Raw genomic sequence first — 25,726 nt, forward strand, 5'->3', positions numbered from 1 at the left:
CTTCTTCCCTGATGTGATTATTCTCTACAGCTGAAACTGAGACTCTCAGATCACTTCGTGTCTTCCAACAAAGCAGCAGCAGCTGAAGATGACCAACTTCCTCATGTGTCACAGGGTGATCAGACGTTGCAACAAAAGACATGCAGGTTGTAGAGAGAAGAGAAAACGCTTACAGCACCTGGTATTCCCAAGCAGTCTCCCATTGAAGTACTAACCAGGCCCAACCCTCCTTGGCTTCCGAGATCAGACGAGGTCGGGCATATTCAGGGTGGTGTGGCCGTAAGGAACAATTTCTGTGACAAATGTGCATTATATAAGTACTGTAATCATACACTTCCTCTATGTAACCAGATAATTTCCGAGAAAGGCTCACTTGTTATGGGCACATCTTCTTCCCTGATGTGATCATTCTCTGCAGCTTAAACTGAGACTCTCAGATAACTTCGTGTCTGCCAACAAAGCAGCAGCAGCTGCTGAAGATGACCAACTTCCTCATGTGTCATAGGGTGATCAGACGTTGCAACAAAAGACATACAGGTGGTAGAGAGAAGAGAAAAAGCTTAAAGCACCTGGTATTCCCAAGAGGTCTTCCATCCAAGTACTAACCAGGCCCAACCCTCCTTGGCTTCCGAGATCAGACGAGGTCGGGCATGTTCAGGGTGGTGTGGCCATAAGCAACAATGTCTGTGACAAATATAAACTGTATAGGTACTGGAATCATACGGTTCCTCTATGCAACCAGATAATTGCCAAGAAAGGCTGATAAGTAGTGGAAACATCTTCCCTGACGTGATTATTCTCTCCAGCTGAAACTGAGACTCTCATATCACTTCGTGTCTGCCAACAAAGCAGCAGCAGCTGAAGATGACCAACTTCCTCATGTGTCACAGGGCGATCAGACATTGCAACAAAAGACATGCAGGTGGTAGAGAGAAGAGAAAAAATTTACAGCACCTGGTATTCCCAAGCAGTCTCCCATTCAAGTACTAACAAGGCCCAACCCTGCTTGGGTTCTGAGATCAGACGAGGTCGGGCATATTCAGGGTGGTGTGGCCGTAAGTAACAATGTCCGTGACAAATGTGCATTATATAGGTACTGGAATCATACGGTTCCTCTATGCAACCAGATAATTGCCAAGAAAGGCTAACTTGTAGTGGGCACATCTTCTTCCCTGATGTGATAATTCTCTGCAGCTGAAACTGAGACTCTCAGATCACTTCGTGTCTGCCAACAAAGCAGCAGCAGCTGAAGATGACCAACTTCCTCATGTGTCACAGGGTGATCAGACGTTGCAACAAAAGACATGCAGGTGGTTGAGAGAAGAGAAAAAGCTTACAGCACCTGGTATTCCCAAGCAGTCTCCCATCCAAGTACTAACCAGGCCCAACCCTGCTTGGCTTCCAAGATCAGACGAGGTCGGGCATATTCAGGGTGGTGTGGCCGTAAGCAACAATGTCTGTGACAAATATAAACTGTATAGGTACTGGAATCATACGGTTCCTCTATGCAACCAGATAATTGCCAAGAAAGGCTGATAAGTAGTGGAAACATCTTCCCTGACGTGATTATTCTCTCCAGCTGAAACTGAGACTCTCATATCACTTCGTGTCTGCCAACAAAGCAGCAGCAGCTGAAGATGACCAACTTCCTCATGTGTCACAGGGCGATCAGACATTGCAACAAAAGACATGCAGGTGGTAGAGAGAAGAGAAAAAATTTACAGCACCTGGTATTCCAAAGTGGTCTCCCATCCAAGTACTAACCAGGCCCAACCCTGCTTGGGTTCTGAGATCAGACGAGGTCGGGCATATTCAGGGTGGTGTGGCCGTAAGTAACAATGTCTGTGACAAATGTGCATTATATAGGTACTGGAATCATACGGTTCCTCTATGTAACCAGATAATTGATGAGAAAGGCTCACTTGTTATGGGCACATCTTCTTCCCTGATGTGATTATTCTCTGCAGCTTAAACTGAGACTCTCAGATCACTTCGTGTCTGCCAACAAAGCAGCAGCAGCTGAAGATGACCAACTTCCTCATGTGTCACAGGGGGATCAGACGTTGCAACAAAAGACATGCAGGTGGTCGAGAGAAGACAAAAAGCTTACAGCTCCTGGTATTCCCAAGCGGTCTCCCATTTAAGTACTAACCAGGCCCAACCCTCCTTGGCTTCCGAGATCAGACATGTTCAGGGTGGTGTGGCCGTAAGCAACATGGTCTGTGACAAATGTGCATTATATAGGTACTGGAATCATACGGTTCCTCTATGTAACCAGATAATTGCCGAGAAAGGCTGACTTGTAGTGGGCACATCTTCTTCCCTGATGTGATTATTCTCTGCAGCTGAAACTGAGACTCTCAGATCACTTCGTGTCTGCCAACAAAGCAGCAGCAGCTGAAGATGACCAACTTCCTCATGTGTCACAGGGTGATCAGACGTTGCAACAAAAGACATTCAGGTGGTCCAGAGAAGAGATAAAGCTTACAGCACCTGGTATTCCCAAGCAGTCTCCCACCCAAGTACTAACCAGGCCAACCGTGCTTGGCTTCCGAGATCAGACGAGGTCAGGCATATTGAGGGTGGTGTGGCCGTAAGCAACAATGTCTGTGACAAATGTGCATTATATAGGTACTGGAATCATACAGTTCCTCTATGTAACCAGATAATTGCCGAGAAAGGCTGATGTGTAGTGGGCACATCTTGTTCCCTGACGTTATTATTCTCTTCAGTTGAAACTGAGACTCTCAGATCACTTCGTGTCTGCCAACAAAGTAGCAGAAGCTGAAGATGACAAACTTCCTCATGTGTCACAGGGTGATCAGATGTTGCAACAAAAGACATGCAGGTGGTAGAGAGAAGAGAAAAAGCTTACAGCACCTGGTATTCCCAAGCAGTCTCCCATTGAAGTACAAACCAGTCCCAACCCTGCTTGGCTTCCAGGTTAAGACAAGGTGGGGCTTATTCAGGGTGGTGTGGCGGTAAGCAACAATATTTGTTACAAATGTGAATTATATAGGTACTGGAATCATACAGTTCCTCTATGTAACCAGAGAATTGCCGAGAAAGGCTGATGTGTAGTGGGCACATCTTCTTCCCTGATGTGATTATTCTCTGCAGCTGAAACTGAGACTCTCAGATCACTTTGTGTCTGCCAACAAAGCAGCAGCAGCTGAAGATGACCAACTTCCTCATGTGTCACAGGGTGATCAGATGTTACAACAAAAGACATGCAGGTGGTAGAGAGAAGAGAAAAAGCTTACAGCACCTGGTATTCCCAAGCGGTCTCCCACCCAAGTACTAAACAGGCCCAACACTGCTTGGCTTCCGAGATCAGACGAGGTCAGGCAAATTCAGGGTGGTGTGGCCGTAAGTAACAATGTCTGTGACAAATGTGCATTATATAAGTACAGGAATCATACGGTTCCTCTATGTAACCAGATAATTGATGAGAACGGCTGATGTGTAGTGGGCACATCTTCTTCCCTGACGTGATTATTCTCTTCAGCTGAAACTGAGACTCTCAGATCACTTCGTGTCTTCCAACAAAGCAGCAGCAGCTGAAGATGACCAACTTCTTCACGTGTCACAGGGTGATCAGACGTTGCAACAAAAGACATGCAGGTGGTAGAGAGAAGAGAAAAAGCTTACAGCACCTGGTATTCCCAAGCTGTCTCCCATCCAAGTACTAACCAGGTACAACCCTGCTTGGCGTCCGAGATCAGACGAGGTCGGGCTTATTCAGGGTGGTGTGGCCGTAAGCAACAATGTCTCTGACAAATGTGCATTATATAGGTACTGGAATCATACGGTTCCTCTATGCAACCAGATAATTGCCGAGAAAGGGTTATGTGTAGCGGGCAAATCATCTTCTCTGATGTGATCATTCTCTGCAACTGAAACTGAGACTCTCAGATCACTTCGTGTCTGCCAACAAAGCAGCAGCAGCTGAAGATGACCAACTTCCTCATGTGTCACAGGGTGATCAGACGTTGCAACAAAAGACATGCAGGTGGTAGAGAGAAGAGAAGAAGCTTACAGCACCTGGTATTCCCAAGCAGTCTCCCATCCAAGTACTAAGCAGGCTCAACCCTGTTTGGCTTCCGAGATCACACGAGGTTGGGCAAATTCAGGGTGGTGTGGCCGTAAGTAACAATGTCTGTGACAAATGTGCATTATATAGGTACTGGAATCATACGGTTCCTCTATGCAACCAGATAATTGCCAAGAAAGGCTAACTTGTAGTGGGCACATCTTCTTCCCTGATGTGATTATTGTCTACAGCTGAAACTGAGACTCTCAGATCACTTTGTGTCTGCCAAAAAAGCAGCAGCTGCTGAAGATGACCAACTTCCTCATGTGTCACAGGGTGATCAGACGTTGCAACAAAAGACATGCAGGTGGTAGAGAGAAGAGAAGAAGCTTACAGCACCTGGTATTCCCAAGCAGTCTCCCATCCAAGTACTAAGCAGGTTCAACCCTGTTTGGCTTCCGAGATCACACGAGGTTGGGCATATTCAGGGTGGTGTGGCCGTAAGTAACAATGTCTGTGACAAATGTGCATTATAGAAGTACTGGAATCATACGGTTCCTCTATGCAACCAGATAATTGCCAAGAAAGGCTAACTTGTAGTGGGCACATCTTCTTCCCTGATGTGATTATTCTCTACAGCTGAAACTGAGACTCTCAGATCACTTCGTGTCTTCCAACAAAGCAGCAGCAGCTGAAGATGACCAACTTCCTCATGTGTCACAGGGTGATCAGACGTTGCAACAAAAGACATGCAGGTTGTAGAGAGAAGAGAAAACGCTTACAGCACCTGGTATTCCCAAGCAGTCTCCCATTGAAGTACTAACCAGGCCCAACCCTCCTTGGCTTCCGAGATCAGACGAGGTCGGGCATATTCAGGGTGGTGTGGCCGTAAGGAACAATTTCTGTGACAAATGTGCATTATATAAGTACTGTAATCATACACTTCCTCTATGTAACCAGATAATTTCCGAGAAAGGCTCACTTGTTATGGGCACATCTTCTTCCCTGATGTGATCATTCTCTGCAGCTTAAACTGAGACTCTCAGATCACTTCGTGTCTGCCAACAAAGCAGCAGCAGCTGCTGAAGATGACCAACTTCCTCATGTGTCATAGGGTGATCAGACGTTGCAACAAAAGACATACAGGTGGTAGAGAGAAGAGAAAAAGCTTAAAGCACCTGGTATTCCCAAGAGGTCTTCCATCCAAGTACTAACCAGGCCCAACCCTCCTTGGCTTCCGAGATCAGACGAGGTCGGGCATGTTCAGGGTGGTGTGGCCGTAAGCAACAATGTCTCTGACAAATGTGCATTATATAGGTACTGGAATCATACGGTTCCTCTATGCAACCAGTTAATTTCCGAGAAAGGCTGATGTGTACTGGGCACATCTTCTTCCCTGACGTGATTATTCTCTGCAGCTGAAACTGAGACTCTCAGATCACTTTGTGTCTGCCAACAAAGCAGCAGCAGCTGAAGATGACCAACTTCCTCATGTGTCACAGGGTGATCAGACGTTGCAACAAAAGACATGCAGGTGGTAGAGAGAAGAGAAAAAGCTTACAGCATCTGGTATTCCCAAGCGGTCTCTCATCCAAGTACTAACCAGGCCCAACCCTCCTTGGCTTCTGAGAGCAGACGAGGTCAGACATATTCAGGGTGGTTTGGCCGTAAGCAACAATCTCTGTGACAAATGTGCATTATATAGGCAATGGAATCATATGGTTCCTCTATGTAACAAGATAATTGCCGAGAAAGGCTGATATGTAGTGGGCACATCTTGTTCCCTGACGTGATAATTTTCTCCAGCTGAAAATGAGACTCTAAGATCACTTCGTGTCTGCCAACAAAGCAGCAGCAGCTGAAGATGACCAACTTCCTCATGTGTCACAGGGTGATCAGACGTTGCAACAAAAGACATGCAGGTGGTTGAGAGAAGAGAAAAAGCTTACAGCACCTGGTATTCCCAAGCGGTCTCCCATCCAAGTACTAACCAGGCCAAACCCTGCTTGGCTTCCAAGATCAGACGAGGTCGGGCATATTCAGGGTGGTGTGGCCATAAGCAACAATGTCTGTGACAAATATAAACTGTATAGGTACTGGAATCATACGGTTCCTCTATGCAACCAGATAATTGCCAAGACAGGCTGATAAGTAGTGGAAACATCTTCCCTGACGTGATTATTCTCTCCAGCTGAAACTGAGACTCTCATATCACTTCGTGTCTGCCAACAAAGCAGCAGCAGCTGAAGATGACCAACTTCCTCATGTGTCACAGGGCGATCAGACATTGCAACAAAAGACATGCAGGTGGTAGAGAGAAGAGAAAAAATTTACAGCACCTGGTATTCCCAAGCAGTCTCCCATTCAAGTACTAACAAGGCCCAACCCTGCTTGGGTTCTGAGATCAGACGAGGTCGGGCATATTCAGGGTGGTGTGGCCGTAAGTAACAATGTCCGTGACAAATGTGCATTATATAGGTACTGGAATCATACGGTTCCTCTATGCAACCAGATAATTGCCAAGAAAGGCTAACTTGTAGTGGGCACATCTTCTTCCCTGATGTGATTATTCTCTGCAGCTGAAACTGAGACTCTCAGATCACTTCGTGTCTGCCAACAAAGCAGCAGCAGCTGAAGATGACCAACTTCCTCATGTGTCACAGGGTGATCAGACGTTGCAACAAAAGACATGCAGGTGGTTGAGAGAAGAGAAAAAGCTTACAGCACCTGGTATTCCCAAGCAGTCTCCCATCCAAGTACTAACCAGGCCCAACCCTGCTTGGCTTCCAAGATCAGACGAGGTCGGGCATATTCAGGGTGGTGTGGCCGTAAGCAACAATGTCTGTGACAAATATAAACTGTATAGGTACTGGAATCATACGGTTCCTCTATGCAACCAGATAATTGCCAAGAAAGGCTGATAAGTAGTGGAAACATCTTCCCTGACGTGATTATTCTCTCCAGCTGAAACTGAGACTCTCATATCACTTCGTGTCTGCCAACAAAGCAGCAGCAGCTGAAGATGACCAACTTCCTCATGTGTCACAGGGCGATCAGACATTGCAACAAAAGACATGCAGGTGGTAGAGAGAAGAGAAAAAATTTACAGCACCTGGTATTCCCAAGCGGTCTCCCATCCAAGTACTAACCAGGCCCAACCCTCCTTGGCTTCCAAGATCAGACGAGGTCGGGCATATTCAGGGTGGTGTGGCCGTAAGCAACAATGTCTGTGACAAATATAAACTGTATAGGTACTGGAATAATACGGTTCCTCTATGCAACCAGATAATTGCCGAGAAAGGCTGATAAGTAGTGGAAACATCTTCCCTGACGTGATTATTCTCTCCAGCTGAAACTGAGACTCTCATATCACTTCGTGTCTGCCAACAAAGCAGCAGCAGCTGAAGATGACCAACTTCCTCATGTGTCACAGGGCGATCAGACATTGCAACAAAAGACATGCAGGTGGTAGAGAGAAGAGAAAAAATTTACAGCACCTGGTATTCCAAAGTGGTCTCCCATCCAAGTACTAACCAGGCCCAACCCTGCTTGGGTTCTGAGATCAGACGAGGTCGGGCATATTCAGGGTGGTGTGGCCGTAAGTAACAATGTCTGTGACAAATGTGCATTATATAGGTACTGGAATCATACGGTTCCTCTATGCAACCAGATAATTGCCAAGAAAGGCTAACTTGTAGTGGGCACATCTTCTTCCCTGATGTGATTATTCTCTGCAGCTGAAACTGAGACTCTCAGATCACTTCATGTCTGCCAACAAAGCAGCAGCAGCTGAAGATGACCAACTTCCTCATGTGTCACAGGGTGATCAGACGTTGCAACAAAAGACAAGCAGGTGGTAGAGAGAAGAGAAAAAATTTACAGCACCTGGTATTCCCAAGTGCTCTCCCATCCAAGTACTAACCAGGCCCAACCCTGCTTGGCTTCCGAGATCAGACGAGGTCAGGCATGTTCCGGGTGGTGTGGCCGTAAGCAGCAATGTCTCTGACAAATGTGCATTATATAGGTACTGGAATCATACGGTTCCTCTATGCAACCAGATAATTGCCGAGAAAGGCTGATGTGTAGCGGGTAAATCATCTTCTCTGATGTGATCATTCTCTGCAACTGAAACTGAGACTCTCAGATCACTTCATGTCTGCCAACAAAGCAGCAGCAGCTGAAGATGACCAACTTCCTCATGTGTCACAGGGTGATCAGACGTTGCAACAAAAGACATGCAGGTGGTAGAGAGAAGAGAAAAAATTTACAGCACCTGGTATTCCCAAGTGGTCTCCCATCCAAGTACTAACCAGGCCCAACCCTGCTTGGCTTCCGAGATCAGACGAGGTCAGGCATGTTCCGGGTGGTGTGGCCGTAAGCAGCAATGTCTCTGACAAATGTGCATTATATAGGTACTGGAATCATACGGTTCCTCTATGCAACCAGATAATTGCCGAGAAAGGCTGATGTGTAGCGGGTAAATCATCTTCTCTGATGTGATCATTCTCTGCAACTGAAACTGAGACTCTCAGATCACTTCATGTCTGCCAACAAAGCAGCAGCAGCTGAAGATGACCAACTTCCTCATGTGTCACAGGGTGATCAGACGTTGCAACAAAAGACATGCAGGTGGTTGAGAGAAGAGAAAAAGCTTACAGCACCTGGTATTCCCAAGCTGTCTCCCATTCAAGTACTAACCAGGTCCAAACCTGCTTGGCTTCCGAGATCAGATGAGGTCGGGCATATTCAGGGTGGTGTGGCCGTAAGTAACCATAACTGTGACAAATGTGCATTATATAGGTACTGGAATCATACAGTTCCTCTATGTAACCAGATAATTGCAGAGAAAGGCTGACTTGTAGTGGGCACATCTTCTTCCCTGATGTGATAATTCTCTGCAGCTGAAACTGAGACTCTCAGATCACTTCATGTCTGCCAACAAAGCAGCAGCAGCTGAAGATGACCAACTTCCTCATGTGTCACAGGGTGATCAGACGTTGCAACAAAAGACATGCAGGTGGTTGAGAGAAGAGAAAAAGCTTACAGCACCTGGTATTCCCAAGCTGTCTCCCATTCAAGTACTAACAAGGACCAACCCTGCTTGGCTTCCAAGATCAGACGAGGTCGGGCATGTTCAGGGTGGTGTGTCCGTAAGCAACAATGTCTGTGACAAATGTGCATTATATAGGTACTGGAATAATACAGTTCCTCTATGTAACCAGATAATTGCCGAGAAAGGCTAACTTGTAGTGGGCACATCTTCTTCCCTGATGTGATTATTCTCTGCAGCTGAAACTGAGACTCTCAGATCACTTTGTGTCTGCCAACAAAGCAGCAGCAGCTGAAGATGACCAACTTCCTCATGTGTCACAGGGTGATCAGACGTTTCAACAAAAGACATGCAGGTGGTAGAGAGAAGAGAAAAAGCTTACAGCACCTGGTATTCCCAGACAGTCTACCATCCAAGTACTAACCAGGTCCAAACCTGCTTGGCTTCCGAGATCAGATGAGGTCGGGCATATTCAGGGTGGTGTGGCCGTAAGTAACCATAACTGTGACAAATGTGCATTATATAGGTACTGGAATCATACAGTTCCTCTATGTAACCAGATAATTGCAGAGAAAGGCTGACTTGTAGTGGGCACATCTTCTTCCCTGATGTGATAATTCTCTGCAGCTGAAACTGAGACTCTCAGATCACTTCGTGTCTGCCAACAAAGCAGCAGCAGCTGAAGATGACCAACTTCCTCATGTGTCACAGGGTGATCAGACTTTGCAACAAAAGACACGCAGGTGGTCGAGAGAAGAGAAAAAGCTTACAGCACCTGGTATTCCAAAGCAGTCTCCCATCCAAGTACTAACCAGGCCCAACCGTGCTTGGCTTCCGAGATCGGACAAGGTCGGATATGTTCAGGGTGGTGTGGCCGTAAGCAACAAAGTCTTTGACAAATGTGCATTATATAGGTACTGGAATCATACAGTTCCTCTATGTAACCAGATAATTGCCGAGAAAGGCTGATGTGTAGTGGGCATATATTCTTCCCTGATGTGATTATTCTCTGCAGCTGAAACTGAGACTCTCAGATCACTTTGTGTCTGCCAACAAAGCAGCAGCAGCTGAAGATGACCAACTTCCTCATGTGTCACAGGGTGATCAGATGTTACAACAAAAGACATGCAGGTGGTAGAGAGAAGAGAAAAAGCTTACAGCACCTGGTATTCCAAAGCAGTCTCCCATCCAAGTACTAACCAGGCCCAACCGTGCTTGGCTTCCGAGATCGGACAAGGTCGGATATGTTCAGGGTGGTGTGGCCGTAAGCAACAAAGTCTTTGACAAATGTGCATTATATAGGTACTGGAATCATACAGTTCCTCTATGTAACCAGATAATTGCCGAGAAAGGCTGACTTGTAGTGGGCATATCTTCTTCCCTGATGTGATTATTCTCTGCAGCTGAAACTGAGACTCTCAGATCACTTTGTGTCTGCCAACAAAGCAGCATTAGCTGAAGATGACCAACTTCCTCATGTGTCACAGGGTGATCAGACGTTGCAACAAAAGACATGCAGGTGGTAGAGAGAAGAGAAAAAGCTTACAGCACCTGGTATTCCCAAGCGGTCTCTCATCCAAGTACTAACCAGGCCCAACCCTCCTTGGCTTCTGTGAGCAGACGAGGTCAGACATATTCAGGGTGGTTTGGCCGTAAGCAACAATCTCTGTGACAAATGTGCATTATATAGGCAATGGAATCATATGGTTCCTCTATGTAACAAGATAATTGCCGAGAAAGGCTGATATGTAGTGGGCACATCTTGTTCCCTGACGTGATAATTTTCTCCAGCTGAAAATGAGACTCTAAGATCACTTCGTGTCTGCCAACAAAGCAGCAGCAGCTGAAGATGACCAACTTCCTCATGTGTCACAGGGTGATCAGACGTTGCAACAAAAGACATGCAGGTGGTTGAGAGAAGAGAAAAAGCTTACAGCACCTGGTATTCCCAAGCTGTCTCCCATTCAAGTACTAACAAGGCCCAACCCTGCTTGGCTTCCAAGATCAGACGAGGTCGGGCATGTTCAGGGTGGTGTGTCCGTAAGCAACAATGTCTGTGACAAATGTGCATTATATAGGTACTGGAATAATACAGTTCCTCTATGTAACCAGATAATTGCCGAGAAAGGCTAACTTGTAGTGGGCACATCTTCTTACCTGATGTGATTATTCTCTGCAGCTGAAACTGAGACTCTCAGATCACTTTGTGTCTGCCAACAAAGCAGCAGCAGCTGAAGATGACCAACTTCCTCATGTGTCACAGGGTGATCAGACGTTTCAACAAAAGACATGCAGGTGGTAGAGAGAAGAGAAAAAGCTTACAGCACCTGGTATTCCCAGACAGTCTACCATCCAAGTACTAACCAGGTCCAAACCTGCTTGGCTTCCGAGATCAGATGAGGTCGGGCATATTCAGGGTGGTGTGGCCGTAAGTAACCATAACTGTGACAAATGTGCATTATATAGGTACTGGAATCATACAGTTCCTCTATGTAACCAGATAATTGCAGAGAAAGGCTGACTTGTAGTGGGCACATCTTCTTCCCTGATGTGATAATTCTCTGCAGCTGAAACTGAGACTCTCAGATCACTTCGTGTCTGCCAACAAAGCAGCAGCAGCTGAAGATGACCAACTTCCTCATGTGTCACAGGGTGATCAGACTTTGCAACAAAAGACATGCAGGTGGTCGAGAGAAGAGAAAAAGCTTACAGCACCTGGTATTCCCAAGCGGTCTCTCATCCAAGTACTAACCAGGCCCAACCCTCCTTGGCTTCTGTGAGCAGACGAGGTCAGACATATTCAGGGTGGTTTGGCCGTAAGCAACAATCTCTGTGACAAATGTGCATTATATAGGCAATGGAATCATATGGTTCCTCTATGTAACAAGATAATTGCCGAGAAAGGCTGATATGTAGTGGGCACATCTTGTTCCCTGACGTGATAATTTTCTCCAGCTGAAAATGAGACTCTAAGATCACTTCGTGTCTGCCAACAAAGCAGCAGCAGCTGAAGATGACCAACTTCCTCATGTGTCACAGGGTGATCAGACGTTGCAACAAAAGACATGCAGGTGGTTGAGAGAAGAGAAAAAGCTTACAGCACCTGGTATTCCCAAGCGGTCTCCCATCCAAGTACTAACCAGGCCCAACCCTGCTTGGCTTCCAAGATCAGACGAGGTCGGGCATATTCAGGGTGGTGTGGCCGTAAGCAACAATGTCTGTGACAAATATAAACTGTATAGGTACTGGAATCATACGGTTCCTCTATGCAACCAGATAATTGCCAAGAAAGGCTGATAAGTAGTGGAAACATCTTCCCTGACGTGATTATTCTCTCCAGCTGAAACTGAGACTCTCATATCACTTCGTGTCTGCCAACAAAGCAGCAGCAGCTGAAGATGACCAACTTCCTCATGTGTCACAGGGCGATCAGACATTGCAACAAAAGACATGTAGGTGGTAGAGAGAAGAGAAAAAATTTACAGCACCTGGTATTCCCAAGTGGTCTCCCATTCAAGTACTAACCAGGCCCAACCCTGCTTGGCTTCCGAGATCAGGCGAGGTCAGGCATGTTCCGGGTGGTGTGGCCGTAAGCAGCAATGTCTCTGACAAATGTGCATTATATAGGTACTGGAATCATACGGTTCCTCTATGTAACCAGATAATTGCCGAGAAAGGCTGATGTGTAGCGGGTAAATCATCTTCTCTGATGTGATCATTCTCTGCAACTGAAACTGAGACTCTCAGATCACTTCATGTCTGCCAACAAAGCAGCAGCAGCTGAAGATGACCAACTTCCTCATGTGTCACAGGGTGATCAGACGTTGCAACAAAAGACATGCAGGTGGTAGAGAGAAGAGAAAAAATTTACAGCACCTGGTATTCCCAAGTGGTCTCCCATCCAAGTACTAACCAGGCCCAACCCTGCTTGGCTTCCGAGATCAGACGAGGTCAGGGATGTTCCGGGTGGTGTGGCCGTAAGCAGCAATGGCTCTGACAAATGTGCATTATATAGGTACTGGAATCATACGGTTCCTCTATGCAACCAGATAATTGCCGAGAAAGGCTGATGTGTAGCGGGTAAATCATCTTCTCTGATGTGATCATTCTCTGCAACTGAAACTGAGACTCTCAGATCACTTCATGTCTGCCAACAAAGCAGCAGAAGCTGAAGATGACCAACTTCCTCATGTGTCACAGGGTGATCAGACGTTGCAACAAAAGACATGCAGGTGGTAGAGAGAAGAGAAAAAGCTTACAGCACCTGGTATTCGCAAGCGGTCTCCCATTCAAGAACTAACCAGGCCCAACCCTGCTTGGCTTCCGAGATCAGACGAGGTCGAGCTTATTCAGGGTGGTGTGGCGGTAAGCAACAATATCTGGTGCAAATGTGTATTATATAGGTACTGGGATCATACACTTCCTCTATGTAACCAGATAATTGCCGAGAAAGGCTGACTCTTAGTGGGCACATCTTCCTCCTTGATGTGATTATTCTCTGGAGCTGAAACTGAGACTCTCAGATCACTTCATGTCTGCCAACAAAGCAGCAGCAGCAGCTGAAGATGACCAACTTCCTCATGTGTCACAGGGTGATCAGACGTTGCAACAAAAGACATGCAGGTTGTAGAGAGAAGAGAAAAAGCTTACAGCAAATGGTATTTTCAAGCGGTCTCCCACCCAAGTACTAACCAGGCCCAACCCTGCTTGGCTTCCGAGATCAGACGAGGTCAGGCATATTGAGGGTGGTGTGGCCGTAAGCAACAATGTCTGTGACAAATGTGCATTATATAAGTACAGGAATCATACGGTTCCTCTATGTAACCAGATAATTGCTGAGAAAGGCTGATGTGTAGTGGGCACATCTTCTTCCCTGACGTGATTATTCTCTTCAGCTGAAACTGAGACTCTCAGATCACTTCGTGTCTTCAAACAAAGCAGCAGCAGCTGAAGATGACCAACTTCCTCATGTGTCACAGGGTGATCAGACGTTGCAACAAAAGACATGCAGGTTGTAGAGAGAAGAGAAAACGCTTACAGCACCTGGTATTCCCAAGCAGTCTCCCATTGAAGTACTAACCAGGCCCAACCCTCCTTGGCTTCCGAGATCAGACGAGGTCGGGCATATTCAGGGTGGTGTGGCCGTAAGGAACAATTTCTGTGACAAATGTGCATTATATAAGTACTGGAATCATACACTTCCTCTATGTAACCAGATAATTTCCGAGAAAGGCTCACTTGTTATGGGCACATCTTCTTCCCTGATGTGATCATTCTCTGCAGCTGAAACTGAGACTCTCAGATCACTTCGTGTCTGCCAACAAAGCAGCAGCAGCTGAAGATGACCACCTTCCTCATGTGTCACAGGGTGATCAGACGTTGCAACAAAAGACATGCAGGTGGTAGAGAGAAGAGAAAAAACTTAAAGCACCTGGTATTCCCAAGAGGTCTTCCATCCAAGTACTAACCAGGCCCAACCCTCCTTGGCTTCCGAGATCAGACGAGGTCGGGCATGTTCAGGGTGGTGTGGCCGTAAGCAACCATAACTGTGACAAATGTGCATTATATAGGTACTGGAATCATACAGTTCCTCTATGTAACCAGATAATTGCAGAGAAAGGCTGACTTGTAGTGGGCACATCTTCTTCCCTGATGTGATAATTCTCTGCAGCTGAAACTGAGACTCTCAGATCACTTCGTGTCTGCCAACAAAGCAGCAGCAGCTGAAGATGACCAACTTCCTCATGTGTCACAGGGTGATCAGATGTTACAACAAAAGACATGCAGGTGGTCGAGAGAAGAGAAAAAGCTTACAGCACCTGGTATTCCAAAGCAGTCTCCCATCCAAGTACTAACCAGGCCCAACCGTGCTTGGCTTCCGAGATCGGACAAGGTCGGATATGTTCAGGGTGGTGTGGCCGTAAGCAACAAAGTCTTTGACAAATGTGCATTATATAGGTACTGGAATCATACAGTTCCTCTATGTAACCAGATAATTGCCGAGAAAGGCTGATGTGTAGTGGGCATATATTCTTCCCTGATGTGATTATTCTCTGCAGCTGAAACTGAGACTCTCAGATCACTTCGTGTCTGCCAACAAAGAAGCAGAAGCTGAAGATGACCAACTTCCTCATGTGTCACAGGGTGATCAGACGTTGCAACAAAAGACATGCAGGTGGTAGAGAGAAGAGAAAAAGCTTACAGCACCTGGTATTCCAAAGCAGTCTCCCATCCAAGTACTAACCAGGCCCAACCGTGCTTGGCTTCCGAGATCGGACAAGGTCGGATATGTTCAGGGTGGTGTGGCCGTAAGCAACAAAGTCTTTGACAAATGTGTATTATATAGGTACTGGAATCATACACTTCCTCTATGTAACCAGATAATTGCCGAGAAAGGCTGACTCTTAGTGGGCACATCTTCCTTCTTGATGTGATCATTCTCTTCAGCTGAAACTGAGACTCTCAGATCACTTCGTGTCTGCCAACAAAGCAGCAGAAGCTGAAGATGACCAACTTCCTCATGTGTCACAGGGTGATCAGACGTTGCAACAAAAGACATGCAGGTGGTAGAGAGAAGAGAAAAAGCTTACAGCACCTGGTATTCGCAAGCGGTCTCCCATTCAAGAACTAACCAGGCCCAATCCTGCTTGGCTTCCGAGATCAGACGAGGTCGAGCTTATTCAGGGTTGTGTGGCGGTAAGCAACAATATCTGGTACAAATGTGTATTATATAGGTACTGGAATCATACACTTCCTCTATGTAACCAGATAATTGCCGAGAAAGGCTGACTCTTAGTGGGCACATCTTCCACCTTGATGTGATTATTCTCTGGAGCTGAAACTGAGACTCTCAGATCACTTCATGTCTGCCAACAAAGCAGCAGCAGCAGCTGAAGATGACCAACTTCCTCATGTGTCACAGGGTGATCAGACGTTGCAACAAAAGACATGCAGGTTGTAGAGAGAAGAGAAAAAGCTTACAGCAAATGGTATTTTCAAGCAGTCTCCCATCCAAGTACTAACCAGGCCCAACCGTGCTTGGCTTCCGAGATCGGACAAGGTCGGATATGTTCAGGGTGGTGTGGCCGTAAGCAACAAAGTCTTTGACAAATGTGTATTATATAGGTACTGGAATCATACACTTCCTCTATGTAACCAGATAATTGCCGAGAAAGGCTGACTCTTAGTGGGCACATCTTCCTTCTTGATGTGATCATTCTCTTCAGCTGAAACTGAGACTCTCAGATCACTTCGTGTCTGCCAACAAAGCAGCAGAAGCTGAAGATGACCAACTTCCTCATGTGTCACAGGGTGATCAGACGTTGCAACAAAAGACATGCAGGTGGTAGAGAGAAGAGAAAAAGCTTACAGCACCTGGTATTCGCAAGCGGTCTCCCATTCAAGAACTAACCAGGCCCAATCCTGCTTGGCTTCCGAGATCAGACGAGGTCGAGCTTATTCAGGGTTGTGTGGCGGTAAGCAACAATATCTGGTACAAATGTGTATTATATAGGTACTGGAATCATACACTTCCTCTATGTAACCAGATAATTGCCGAGAAAGGCTGACTCTTAGTGGGCACATCTTCCACCTTGATGTGATTATTCTCTGGAGCTGAAACTGAGACTCTCAGATCACTTCATGTCTGCCAACAAAGCAGCAGCAGCAGCTGAAGATGACCAACTTCCTCATGTGTCACAGGGTGATCAGACGTTGCAACAAAAGACATGCAGGTTGTAGAGAGAAGAGAAAAAGCTTACAGCAAATGGTATTTTCAAGCGGTCTCCCACCCAAGTACTAACCAGGCCCAACCCTGCTTGGCTTCCGAGATCAGACGAGGTCAGGCATATTGAGGGTGGTGTGGCCGTAAGCAACAATGTCAGTGACAAATGTGCATTATATAAGTACAGGAATCATACGGTTCCTCTATGTAACCAGATAATTGCTGAGAAAGGCTGATGTGTAGTGGGCACATCTTCTTCCCTGACGTGATTATTCTCTTCAGCTGAAACTGAGACTCTCAGATCACTTCGTGTCTTCAAACAAAGCAGCAGCAGCTGAAGATGACCAACTTCCTCATGTGTCACAGGGTGATCAGACGTTGCAACAAAAGACATGCAGGTTGTAGAGAGAAGAGAAAACGCTTACAGCACCTGGTATTCCCAAGCAGTCTCCCATTGAAGTACTAACCAGGCCCAACCCTCCTTGGCTTCCGAGATCAGACGAGGTCGGGCATATTCAGGGTGGTGTGGCCGTAAGGAACAATTTCTGTGACAAATGTGCATTATATAAGTACTGGAATCATACACTTCCTCTATGTAACCAGATAATTTCCAAGAAAGGCTGACTCTTAGTGGGCACATCTTCCTTCTTGATGTGATCATTCTCTTCAGCTGAAACTGAGACTCTCAGATCACTTCGTGTCTGCCAACAAAGCAGCAGCAGCTGCTGAAGATGACCAACTTCCTCATGTGTCATAGGGTGATCAGACGTTGCAACAAAAGACATGCAGGTGGTAGAGAGAAGAGAAAAAGCTTAAAGCACCTGGTATTCCCAAGAGGTCTTCCATCCAAGTACTAACCAGGCCCAACCCTCCTTGGCTTCCGAGATCAGACGAGGTCGGGCATGTTCAGGGTGGTGTGGCCGTAAGCAACAATGTCTCTGACAAATGTGCATTATATAGGTACTGGAATCATACGGTTCCTCTATGCAACCAGTTAATTTCCGAGAAAGGCTGATGTGTACTGGGCACATCTTCTTCCCTGACGTGATTATTCTCTGCAGCTGAAACTGAGACTCTCAGATCACTTCATGTCTGCCAACAAAGCAGCAGCAGCTGAAGATGACCAACTTCCTCATGTGTCACAGGGTGATCAGACGTTGCAACAAAAGACATGCAGGTTGTAGAGAGAAGAGAAAACGCTTACAGCACCTGGTATTCCCAAGCAGTCTCCCATCCAAGTACTAACCAGGCCCAACCCTGCTTGGCTTCCAATATCAGAAGAGGTCGGGCATATTCAGAGTGGTGTGGCCGTAAGCAACAATGTCTGTGACAAATATAAACTGTATAGGTACTGGAATCATACGGTTCCTCTATGCAACCAGATAATTGCCAAGAAAGGCTGATAAGTAGTGGAAACATCTTCCCTGACGTGATTATTCTCTCCAGCTGAAACTGAGACTCTCATATCACTTCGTGTCTGCCAACAAAGCAGCAGCAGCTGAAGATGATCAACTTCCTCATGTGTCACAGGGCGATCAGACATTGCAACAAAAGACATGCAGGTGGTAGAGAGAAGAGAAAAAATTTACAGCACCTGGTATTCCCAAGCAGTCTCCCATTCAAGTACTAACAAGGCCCAACCCTGCTTGGGTTCTGAGATCAGACGAGGTCGGGCATATTCAGGGTGGTGTGGCCGTAAGTAACAATGTCTGTGACAAATGTGCATTATATAGGTACTGGAATCATACGGTTCCTCTATGCAACCAGATAATTGCCAAGAAAGGCTAACTTGTAGTGGGCACATCTTCTTCCCTGATGTGATTATTCTCTGCAGCTGAAACTGAGACTCTCAGATCACTTCGTGTCTGCCAACAAAGCAGCAGCAGCTGAAGATGACCAACTTCCTCATGTGTCACAGGGTGATCAGACGTTGCAACAAAAGACATGCAGGTGGTAGAGAGAAGAGAAAACGCTTACAGCACCTGGTATTCCCAAGCAGTCTCCCATTGAAGTACTAACCAGGCCCAACCCTCCTTGGCTTCCGAGATCAGACGAGGTCGGGCATATTCAGGGTGGTGTGGCCGTAAGGAACAATTTCAGTGACAAATGTGCATTATATAAGAACTGGAATCATACACTTCCTCTATGTAACCAGATAATTTCCGAGAAAGGCTCACTTGTTATGGGCACATTTTCTTCCCTGATGTGATCATTCTCTGCAGCTGAAACTGAGACTCTCAGATCACTTCGTGTCTGCCAACAAAGCAGCAGCAGCTGCTGAAGATGACCAACTTCCTCATGTGTCACAGGGTGATCAGACGTTGCAACAAAAGATATGCAGGTGGTAGAGAGAAGAGAAAAAGCTTAAAGCACCTGGTATTCCCAAGAGGTCTTCCATCCAAGTACTAACCAGGCCCAACCCTCCTTGGCTTCCGAGATCAGACGAGGTCGGGCATGTTCAGGGTGGTGTGGCCGTAAGCAACAATGTCTCTGACAAATGTGCATTATATAGGTACTGGAATCATACGGTTCCTCTATGCAACCAGTTAATTTCCGAGAAAGGCTGATGTGTACTGGGCACATCTTCTTCCCTGACGTGATTATTCTCTGCAGCTGAAACTGAGACTCTCAGATCACTTTGTGTCTGCCAACAAAGCAGCAGCAGCTGAAGATGACCAACTTCCTCATGTGTCACAGGGTGATCAGACGTTGCAACAAAAGACATGCAGGTGGTAGAGAGAAGAGAAAAAGCTTACAGCATCTGGTATTCCCAAGCGGTCTCTCATCCAAGTACTAACCAGGCCCAACCCTCCTTGGCTTCTGAGAGCAGACGAGTTCAGACATATTCAGGGTGGTTTGGCCGTAAGCAACAATCTCTGTGACAAATGTGCATTATATAGGCAATGGAATCATATGGTTCCTCTATGTAACAAGATAATTGCCGAGAAAGGCTGATATGTAGTGGGCACATCTTGTTCCCTGACGTGATTATTCTCTTCAGCTGAAACTGAGACTCTCAGATCACTTCGTGTCTGCCAACAAAGCAGCAGCAGCTGCTGAAGATGACCAACTTCCTCATGTGTCACAGGGTGATCAGACGTTGCAACAAAAGATATGCAGGTGGTAGAGAGAAGAGAAAAAGCTTAAAGCACCTGGTATTCCCAAGAGGTCTTCCATCCAAGTACTAACCAGGCCCAACCCTCCTTGGCTTCCGAGATCAGACGAGGTCGGGCATGTTCAGGGTGGTGTGGCCGTAAGCAACAATGTCTCTGACAAATGTGCATTATATAGGTACTGGAATCATACACTTCCTCTATGTAACCAGATAATTGCCGAGAAAGGCTGACTCTTAGTGGGCACATCTTCCTTCTTGATGTGATCATTCTCTTCAGCTGAAACTGAGACTCTCAGATCACTTCGTGTCTGCCAACAAAGCAGCAGAAGCTGAAGATGACCAACTTCCTCATGTGTCACAGGGTGATCAGACGTTGCAACAAAAGACATGCAGGTGGTAGAGAGAAGAGAAAAAGCTTACAGCACCTGGTATTCGCAAGCGGTCTCCCATTCAAGAACTAACCAGGCCCAACCCTGCTTGGCTTCCGAGATCAGACGAGGTCGAGCTTATTCAGGGTGGTGTGGCGGTAAGCAACAATATCTGGTACAAATGTGTATTATATAGGTACTGGAATCATACACTTCCTCTATGTAACCAGATAATTGCCGAGAAAGGCTGACTCTTAGTGGACACATCTTCCACCTTGATGTGATTATTCTCTGGAGCTGAAACTGAGACTCTCAGATCACTTCATGTCTGCCAACAAAGCAGCAGCAGCAGCTGAAGATGACCAACTTCCTCATGTGTCACAGGGTGATCAGACGTTGCAACAAAAGACATGCAGGTTGTAGAGAGAAGAGAAAAAGCTTACAGCAAATGGTATTTTCAAGCGGTCTCCCACCCAGGTACTAACCAGGCCCAACCCTGCTTGGCTTCCGAGATCAGACGAGGTCAGGCATATTGAGGGTGGTGTGGCCGTAAGCAACAATGTCTGTGACAAATGTGCATTATATAAGTACAGGAATCATACGGTTCGTCTATGTAACCAGATAATTGCTGAGAAAGGCTGATGTGTAGTGGGCACATCTTCTTCCCTGACGTGATTATTCTCTTCAGCTGAAACTGAGACTCTCAGATCACTTCGTGTCTTCAAACAAAGCAGCAGCAGCTGAAGATGACCAACTTCCTCATGTGTCACAGGGTGATCAGACGTTGCAACAAAAGACATGCAGGTGGTAGAGAGAAGAGAAAAAGCTTACAGCACCTGGTATTCGCAAGCGGTCTCCCATTCAAGAACTAACCAGGCCCAACCCTGCTTGGCTTCCGAGATCAGACGAGGTCGAGCTTATTCAGGGTGGTGTGGCGGTAAGCAACAATATCTGGTACAAATGTGTATTATATAGGTACTGGAATCATACACTTCCTCTATGTAACCAGATAATTGCCGAGAAAGGCTGACTCTTAGTGGACACATCTTCCACCTTGATGTGATTATTCTCTGGAGCTGAAACTGAGACTCTCAGATCACTTCATGTCTGCCAACAAAGCAGCAGCAGCAGCTGAAGATGACCAACTTCCTCATGTGTCACAGGGTGATCAGACGTTGCAACAAAAGACATGCAGGTTGTAGAGAGAAGAGAAAAAGCTTACAGCAAATGGTATTTTCAAGCGGTCTCCCACCCAGGTACTAACCAGGCCCAACCCTGCTTGGCTTCCGAGATCAGACGAGGTCAGGCATATTGAGGGTGGTGTGGCCGTAAGCAACAATGTCTGTGACAAATGTGCATTATATAAGTACAGGAATCATACGGTTCGTCTATGTAACCAGATAATTGCTGAGAAAGGCTGATGTGTAGTGGGCACATCTTCTTCCCTGACGTGATTATTCTCTTCAGCTGAAACTGAGACTCTCAGATCACTTCGTGTCTTCAAACAAAGCAGCAGCAGCTGAAGATGACCAACTTCCTCATGTGTCACAGGGTGATCAGACGTTGCAACAAAAGACATGCAGGTTGTAGAGAGAAGAGAAAACACTTACAGCACCTGGTATTCCCAAGCAGTCTCGCATTGAAGTACTAACCAGGCCCAACCCTCCTTGGCTTCCGAGATCAGACGAGGTCGGGCATATTCAGGGTGGTGTGGCCGTAAGGAACAATTTCTGTGACAAATGTGCATTATATAAGTACTGGAATCATACACTTCCTCTATGTAACCAGATAATTTCCGAGAAAGGCTCACTTGTTATGGGCACATCTTCTTCCCTGATGTGATCATTCTCTGCAGATGAAACTGAGACTCTCAGATCACTTCGTGTCTGCCAACAAAGCAGCAGCAGCTGCTGAAGATGACCAACTTCCTCATGTGTCATAGGGTGATCAGACGTTGCAACAAAAGACATGCAGGTGGTAGAGAGAAGAGAAAAAGCTTAAAGCACCTGGTATTCCCAAGAGGTCTTCCATCCAAGTACTAACCAGGCCCAACACTCCTTGGCTTCCGAGATCAGACGAGGTCGGGCATGTTCAGGGTGGTGTGGCCGTAAGCAACAATGTCTCTGACAAATGTGCATTATATAGGTACTGGAATCATACGGTTCCTCTATGCAACCAGTTAATTTCCGAGAAAGGCTGATGTGTACTGGGCACATCTTCTTCCCTGACGTGATTATTCTCTGCAGCTGAAACTGAGACTCTCAGATCACTTTGTGTCTGCCAACAAAGCAGCAGCAGCTGAAGATGACCAACTTCCTCATGTGTCACAGGGTGATCAGACGTTGCAACAAAAGACATGCAGGTGGTAGAGAGAAGAGAAAAAGCTTACAGCATCTGGTATTCCCAAGCGGTCTCTCATCCAAGTACTAACCAGGCCCAACCCTCCTTGGCTTCTGAAAGCAGACGAGGTCAGACATATTCAGGGTGGTTTGGCCGTAAGCAACAATCTCTGTGACAAATGTGCATTATATAGGCAATGGAATCATATGGTTCCTCTATGTAACAAGATAATTGCCGAGAAAGGCTGATATGTAGTGGGCACATCTTGTTCCCTGACGTGATAATTTTCTCCAGCTGAAAATGAGACTCTCAGATCACTTCGTGTCTGCCAACAAAGCAGCAGCAGCTGAAGATGACCACCTTCCTCATGTGTCACAGGGTGATCAGACGTTGCAACAAAAGACATGCAGGTGGTAGAGAGAAGAGAAAAAGCTTAAAGCACCTGGTATTCCCAAGAGGTCTTCCATCCAAGTACTAACCAGGCCGCACCCACCTTGGCTTCTGAGAGCAGACGAGGTCAGACATATTCAGGGTGGTTTGGCCGTAAGCAACAATCTCTGTGACAAATGTGCATTATATAGGCAATGGAATCATATGGTTCCTCTATGTAACAAGATAATTGCCGAGAAAGGCTGATATGTAGTGGGCACATCTTGTTCCCTGACGTGATAATTTTCTCCAGCTGAAAATGAGACTCTAAGATCACTTCGTGTCTGCCAACAAAGCAGCAGCAGCTGCTGAAGATGACCAACTTCCTCATGTGTCACAGGGTGATCAGACGTTGCAACAAAAGACATGCAGGTGGTTGAGAGAAGAGAAAAAGCTTACAGCACCTGGTATTCCCAAGCTGTCTCCCATCCAAGTACTAACCAGGCCCAACCCTGCTTGGCTTCCAAGATCAGAAGAGGTCGGGCATATTCAGAGTGGTGTGGCCGTAAGCAACAATGTCTGTGACAAATATAAACTGTATAGGTACTGGAATCATACGGTTCCTCTATGCAACCAGATAATTGCCAAGAAAGGCTGATAAGTAGTGGAAACATCTTCCCTGACGTGATTATTCTCTCCAGCTGAAACTGAGACTCTCATATCACTTCGTGTCTGCCAACAAAGCAGCAGCAGCTGAAGATGATCAACTTCCTCATGTGTCACAGGGCGATCAGACATTGCAACAAAAGACATGCAGGTGGTAGAGAGAAGAGAAAAAATTTACAGCACCTGGTATTCCCAAGCAGTCTCCCATTCAAGTACTAACAAGGCCCAACCCTGCTTGGGTTCTGAGATCAGACGAGGTCGGGCATATTCAGGGTGGTGTGGCCGTAAGTAACAATGTCTGTGACAAATGTGCATTATATAGGTACTGGAATCATACGGTTCCTCTATGCAACCAGATAATTGCCAAGAAAGGCTAACTTGTAGTGGGCACATCTTCTTCCCTGATGTGATTATTCTCTGCAGCTGAAACTGAGACTCTCAGATCACTTCGTGTCTGCCAACAAAGCAGCAGCAGCTGAAGATGACCAACTTCCTCATGTGTCACAGGGTGATCAGAAGTTGCAACAAAAGACATGCAGGTGGTAGAGAGAAGAGAAAACGCTTACAGCACCTGGTATTCCCAAGCAGTCTCCCATTGAAGTACTAACCAGGCCCAACCCTCCTTGGCTTCCGAGATCAGACGAGGTCGGGCATATTCAGGGTGGTGTGGCCGTAAGGAACAATTTCAGTGACAAATGTGCATTATATAAGAACTGGAATCATACACTTCCTCTATGTAACCAGATAATTTCCGAGAAAGGCTCACTTGTTATGGGCACATCTTCTTCCCTGATGTGATCATTCTCTGCAGCTGAAACTGAGACTCTCAGATCACTTCGTGTCTGCCAACAAAGCAGCAGCAGCTGCTGAAGATGACCAACTTCCTCATGTGTCACAGGGTGATCAGACGTTGCAACAAAAGATATGCAGGTGGTAGAGAGAAGAGAAAAAGCTTAAAGCACCTGGTATTCCCAAGAGGTCTTCCATCCAAGTACTAACCAGGCCCAACCCTCCTTGGCTTCCGAGATCAGACGAGGTCGGGCATGTTCAGGGTGGTGTGGCCGTAAGCAACAATGTCTCTGACAAATGTGCATTATATAGGTACTGGAATCATACGGTTCCTCTATGCAACCAGTTAATTTCCGAGAAAGGCTGATGTGTACTGGGCACATCTTCTTCCCTGACGTGATTATTCTCTGCAGCTGAAACTGAGACTCTCAGATCACTTTGTGTCTGCTACCAAAGCAGCAGCAGCTGAAGATGACCAACTTCCTCATGTGTCACAGGGTGATCAGACGTTGCAACAAAAGACATGCAGGTGGTAGAGAGAAGAGAAAAAGCTTACAGCATCTGGTATTCCCAAGCGGTCTCTCATCCAAGTACTAACCAGGCCCAACCCTCCTTGGCTTCTGAGAGCAGACGAGGTCAGACATATTCAGGGTGGCTTGGCCGTAAGCAACAATCTCTGTGACAAATGTGCATTATATAGGTAATGGAATCATATGGTTCCTCTATGTAACAAGATAATTGCCGAGAAAGGCTGATATGTAGTGGGCACATCTTGTTCCCTGACGTGATAATTTTCTCCAGCTGAAAATGAGACTCTCAGATCACTTCGTGTCTGCCAACAAAGCAGCAGCAGCTGAAGATGACCACCTTCCTCATGTGTCACAGGGTGATCAGACGTTGCAACAAAAGACATGCAGGTGGTAGAGAGAAGAGAAAAAGCTTAAAGCACCTGGTATTCCCAAGAGGTCTTCCATCCAAGTACTAACCAGGCCCAACCCTGCTTGGCTTCCAAGATCAGACGAGGTCGGGCATATTCAGGGTGGTGTGGCCGTAAGCAACAATGTCTGTGACAAATATAAACTGTATAGGTACTGGAATCATACGGTTCATCTATGCAACCAGATAATTGCCAAGAAAGGCTGATAAGTAGTGGAAACATCTTCCCTGACGTGATTATTCTCTCCAGCTGAAACTGAGACTCTCATATCACTTCGTGTCTGCCAACAAAGCAGCAGCAGCTGAAGATGACCAACTTCCTCATGTGTCACAGGGC

General features: G+C 46.4%; 3 non-coding genes and 62 pseudogenes across 3 annotated transcripts; all 65 read right to left on the reverse strand.

Moving 5' to 3' along the window:
• Nucleotides 1–166: 166 nt before the first annotated feature.
• LOC140277339 (5S ribosomal RNA) lies at nt 167–285 on the reverse strand (annotated as a pseudogene).
• Nucleotides 286–557: 272 nt separating this feature from the next.
• On the reverse strand, nt 558–676 carry LOC140302575 (5S ribosomal RNA; annotated as a pseudogene).
• A 266-nt stretch (nt 677–942) lies between these two features.
• On the reverse strand, nt 943–1,061 carry LOC140292418 (5S ribosomal RNA; annotated as a pseudogene).
• Nucleotides 1,062–1,330: 269 nt separating this feature from the next.
• Nucleotides 1,331–1,449, reverse strand: LOC140297673 (5S ribosomal RNA). Its single transcript, XR_011913387.1, has one exon. It is a non-coding gene; the product is annotated as a 5S ribosomal RNA (ribosomal RNA).
• Nucleotides 1,450–1,715: 266 nt separating this feature from the next.
• Nucleotides 1,716–1,834, reverse strand: LOC140312518 (5S ribosomal RNA; annotated as a pseudogene).
• Nucleotides 1,835–2,103: 269 nt separating this feature from the next.
• LOC140296730 (5S ribosomal RNA) lies at nt 2,104–2,212 on the reverse strand (annotated as a pseudogene).
• Nucleotides 2,213–2,481: 269 nt separating this feature from the next.
• Nucleotides 2,482–2,599, reverse strand: LOC140293437 (5S ribosomal RNA; annotated as a pseudogene).
• Nucleotides 2,600–3,256: 657 nt separating this feature from the next.
• Nucleotides 3,257–3,375, reverse strand: LOC140316276 (5S ribosomal RNA; annotated as a pseudogene).
• A 269-nt stretch (nt 3,376–3,644) lies between these two features.
• Nucleotides 3,645–3,763, reverse strand: LOC140290527 (5S ribosomal RNA; annotated as a pseudogene).
• A 269-nt stretch (nt 3,764–4,032) lies between these two features.
• Nucleotides 4,033–4,151, reverse strand: LOC140295908 (5S ribosomal RNA; annotated as a pseudogene).
• Nucleotides 4,152–4,420: 269 nt separating this feature from the next.
• On the reverse strand, nt 4,421–4,539 carry LOC140296045 (5S ribosomal RNA; annotated as a pseudogene).
• A 269-nt stretch (nt 4,540–4,808) lies between these two features.
• Nucleotides 4,809–4,927, reverse strand: LOC140277346 (5S ribosomal RNA; annotated as a pseudogene).
• A 272-nt stretch (nt 4,928–5,199) lies between these two features.
• LOC140307000 (5S ribosomal RNA) lies at nt 5,200–5,318 on the reverse strand (annotated as a pseudogene).
• Nucleotides 5,319–5,587: 269 nt separating this feature from the next.
• Nucleotides 5,588–5,706, reverse strand: LOC140291517 (5S ribosomal RNA; annotated as a pseudogene).
• Nucleotides 5,707–5,975: 269 nt separating this feature from the next.
• LOC140299906 (5S ribosomal RNA) lies at nt 5,976–6,094 on the reverse strand (annotated as a pseudogene).
• Nucleotides 6,095–6,360: 266 nt separating this feature from the next.
• On the reverse strand, nt 6,361–6,479 carry LOC140292419 (5S ribosomal RNA; annotated as a pseudogene).
• A 269-nt stretch (nt 6,480–6,748) lies between these two features.
• LOC140297674 (5S ribosomal RNA) lies at nt 6,749–6,867 on the reverse strand. The gene has a single exon (XR_011913388.1). It is a non-coding gene; the product is annotated as a 5S ribosomal RNA (ribosomal RNA).
• Nucleotides 6,868–7,133: 266 nt separating this feature from the next.
• LOC140310704 (5S ribosomal RNA) lies at nt 7,134–7,252 on the reverse strand (annotated as a pseudogene).
• A 266-nt stretch (nt 7,253–7,518) lies between these two features.
• Nucleotides 7,519–7,637, reverse strand: LOC140312523 (5S ribosomal RNA; annotated as a pseudogene).
• A 269-nt stretch (nt 7,638–7,906) lies between these two features.
• LOC140284264 (5S ribosomal RNA) lies at nt 7,907–8,025 on the reverse strand (annotated as a pseudogene).
• A 269-nt stretch (nt 8,026–8,294) lies between these two features.
• Nucleotides 8,295–8,413, reverse strand: LOC140300921 (5S ribosomal RNA; annotated as a pseudogene).
• Nucleotides 8,414–8,682: 269 nt separating this feature from the next.
• Nucleotides 8,683–8,801, reverse strand: LOC140281118 (5S ribosomal RNA; annotated as a pseudogene).
• A 269-nt stretch (nt 8,802–9,070) lies between these two features.
• Nucleotides 9,071–9,189, reverse strand: LOC140295741 (5S ribosomal RNA; annotated as a pseudogene).
• A 269-nt stretch (nt 9,190–9,458) lies between these two features.
• LOC140319519 (5S ribosomal RNA) lies at nt 9,459–9,577 on the reverse strand (annotated as a pseudogene).
• A 269-nt stretch (nt 9,578–9,846) lies between these two features.
• LOC140318680 (5S ribosomal RNA) lies at nt 9,847–9,965 on the reverse strand (annotated as a pseudogene).
• Nucleotides 9,966–10,234: 269 nt separating this feature from the next.
• Nucleotides 10,235–10,353, reverse strand: LOC140318687 (5S ribosomal RNA; annotated as a pseudogene).
• Nucleotides 10,354–10,622: 269 nt separating this feature from the next.
• LOC140291908 (5S ribosomal RNA) lies at nt 10,623–10,741 on the reverse strand (annotated as a pseudogene).
• Nucleotides 10,742–11,010: 269 nt separating this feature from the next.
• On the reverse strand, nt 11,011–11,129 carry LOC140292816 (5S ribosomal RNA; annotated as a pseudogene).
• Nucleotides 11,130–11,398: 269 nt separating this feature from the next.
• On the reverse strand, nt 11,399–11,517 carry LOC140319523 (5S ribosomal RNA; annotated as a pseudogene).
• A 269-nt stretch (nt 11,518–11,786) lies between these two features.
• Nucleotides 11,787–11,905, reverse strand: LOC140291909 (5S ribosomal RNA; annotated as a pseudogene).
• A 269-nt stretch (nt 11,906–12,174) lies between these two features.
• LOC140273969 (5S ribosomal RNA) lies at nt 12,175–12,293 on the reverse strand. Its single transcript, XR_011908070.1, has one exon. It is a non-coding gene; the product is annotated as a 5S ribosomal RNA (ribosomal RNA).
• Nucleotides 12,294–12,559: 266 nt separating this feature from the next.
• Nucleotides 12,560–12,678, reverse strand: LOC140281969 (5S ribosomal RNA; annotated as a pseudogene).
• A 269-nt stretch (nt 12,679–12,947) lies between these two features.
• Nucleotides 12,948–13,066, reverse strand: LOC140304890 (5S ribosomal RNA; annotated as a pseudogene).
• Nucleotides 13,067–13,335: 269 nt separating this feature from the next.
• Nucleotides 13,336–13,454, reverse strand: LOC140286475 (5S ribosomal RNA; annotated as a pseudogene).
• A 272-nt stretch (nt 13,455–13,726) lies between these two features.
• LOC140293303 (5S ribosomal RNA) lies at nt 13,727–13,845 on the reverse strand (annotated as a pseudogene).
• A 269-nt stretch (nt 13,846–14,114) lies between these two features.
• On the reverse strand, nt 14,115–14,233 carry LOC140277351 (5S ribosomal RNA; annotated as a pseudogene).
• A 269-nt stretch (nt 14,234–14,502) lies between these two features.
• On the reverse strand, nt 14,503–14,621 carry LOC140269170 (5S ribosomal RNA; annotated as a pseudogene).
• A 269-nt stretch (nt 14,622–14,890) lies between these two features.
• LOC140318694 (5S ribosomal RNA) lies at nt 14,891–15,009 on the reverse strand (annotated as a pseudogene).
• A 269-nt stretch (nt 15,010–15,278) lies between these two features.
• Nucleotides 15,279–15,397, reverse strand: LOC140318705 (5S ribosomal RNA; annotated as a pseudogene).
• Nucleotides 15,398–15,666: 269 nt separating this feature from the next.
• On the reverse strand, nt 15,667–15,785 carry LOC140296391 (5S ribosomal RNA; annotated as a pseudogene).
• A 272-nt stretch (nt 15,786–16,057) lies between these two features.
• LOC140296313 (5S ribosomal RNA) lies at nt 16,058–16,176 on the reverse strand (annotated as a pseudogene).
• Nucleotides 16,177–16,445: 269 nt separating this feature from the next.
• LOC140296392 (5S ribosomal RNA) lies at nt 16,446–16,564 on the reverse strand (annotated as a pseudogene).
• Nucleotides 16,565–16,836: 272 nt separating this feature from the next.
• LOC140293304 (5S ribosomal RNA) lies at nt 16,837–16,955 on the reverse strand (annotated as a pseudogene).
• Nucleotides 16,956–17,224: 269 nt separating this feature from the next.
• On the reverse strand, nt 17,225–17,343 carry LOC140277356 (5S ribosomal RNA; annotated as a pseudogene).
• A 272-nt stretch (nt 17,344–17,615) lies between these two features.
• LOC140307006 (5S ribosomal RNA) lies at nt 17,616–17,734 on the reverse strand (annotated as a pseudogene).
• Nucleotides 17,735–18,003: 269 nt separating this feature from the next.
• On the reverse strand, nt 18,004–18,122 carry LOC140272270 (5S ribosomal RNA; annotated as a pseudogene).
• Nucleotides 18,123–18,388: 266 nt separating this feature from the next.
• On the reverse strand, nt 18,389–18,507 carry LOC140292420 (5S ribosomal RNA; annotated as a pseudogene).
• Nucleotides 18,508–18,776: 269 nt separating this feature from the next.
• LOC140277361 (5S ribosomal RNA) lies at nt 18,777–18,895 on the reverse strand (annotated as a pseudogene).
• A 272-nt stretch (nt 18,896–19,167) lies between these two features.
• Nucleotides 19,168–19,286, reverse strand: LOC140307009 (5S ribosomal RNA; annotated as a pseudogene).
• Nucleotides 19,287–19,555: 269 nt separating this feature from the next.
• On the reverse strand, nt 19,556–19,674 carry LOC140290989 (5S ribosomal RNA; annotated as a pseudogene).
• A 272-nt stretch (nt 19,675–19,946) lies between these two features.
• LOC140307015 (5S ribosomal RNA) lies at nt 19,947–20,065 on the reverse strand (annotated as a pseudogene).
• Nucleotides 20,066–20,334: 269 nt separating this feature from the next.
• Nucleotides 20,335–20,453, reverse strand: LOC140286486 (5S ribosomal RNA; annotated as a pseudogene).
• Nucleotides 20,454–20,725: 272 nt separating this feature from the next.
• Nucleotides 20,726–20,844, reverse strand: LOC140295538 (5S ribosomal RNA; annotated as a pseudogene).
• A 269-nt stretch (nt 20,845–21,113) lies between these two features.
• Nucleotides 21,114–21,232, reverse strand: LOC140286508 (5S ribosomal RNA; annotated as a pseudogene).
• Nucleotides 21,233–21,504: 272 nt separating this feature from the next.
• LOC140295539 (5S ribosomal RNA) lies at nt 21,505–21,623 on the reverse strand (annotated as a pseudogene).
• Nucleotides 21,624–21,892: 269 nt separating this feature from the next.
• LOC140293265 (5S ribosomal RNA) lies at nt 21,893–22,011 on the reverse strand (annotated as a pseudogene).
• A 272-nt stretch (nt 22,012–22,283) lies between these two features.
• On the reverse strand, nt 22,284–22,402 carry LOC140284094 (5S ribosomal RNA; annotated as a pseudogene).
• Nucleotides 22,403–22,671: 269 nt separating this feature from the next.
• LOC140294632 (5S ribosomal RNA) lies at nt 22,672–22,790 on the reverse strand (annotated as a pseudogene).
• Nucleotides 22,791–23,059: 269 nt separating this feature from the next.
• On the reverse strand, nt 23,060–23,178 carry LOC140296829 (5S ribosomal RNA; annotated as a pseudogene).
• A 272-nt stretch (nt 23,179–23,450) lies between these two features.
• Nucleotides 23,451–23,569, reverse strand: LOC140310111 (5S ribosomal RNA; annotated as a pseudogene).
• Nucleotides 23,570–23,835: 266 nt separating this feature from the next.
• LOC140292421 (5S ribosomal RNA) lies at nt 23,836–23,954 on the reverse strand (annotated as a pseudogene).
• Nucleotides 23,955–24,223: 269 nt separating this feature from the next.
• On the reverse strand, nt 24,224–24,342 carry LOC140277367 (5S ribosomal RNA; annotated as a pseudogene).
• Nucleotides 24,343–24,614: 272 nt separating this feature from the next.
• LOC140307019 (5S ribosomal RNA) lies at nt 24,615–24,733 on the reverse strand (annotated as a pseudogene).
• Nucleotides 24,734–25,002: 269 nt separating this feature from the next.
• Nucleotides 25,003–25,121, reverse strand: LOC140294082 (5S ribosomal RNA; annotated as a pseudogene).
• Nucleotides 25,122–25,390: 269 nt separating this feature from the next.
• Nucleotides 25,391–25,509, reverse strand: LOC140300738 (5S ribosomal RNA; annotated as a pseudogene).
• Between the last annotated feature and the right edge of the window lie 217 nt (nt 25,510–25,726).

Source organism: Leuresthes tenuis, unplaced genomic scaffold, assembly GCF_036924035.1.
Source record: "Leuresthes tenuis unplaced genomic scaffold, fLeuTen1.0.hap1 SCAF_1, whole genome shotgun sequence".
NCBI classification, from domain to species: Eukaryota; Metazoa; Chordata; class Actinopteri; order Atheriniformes; family Atherinopsidae; genus Leuresthes; species Leuresthes tenuis.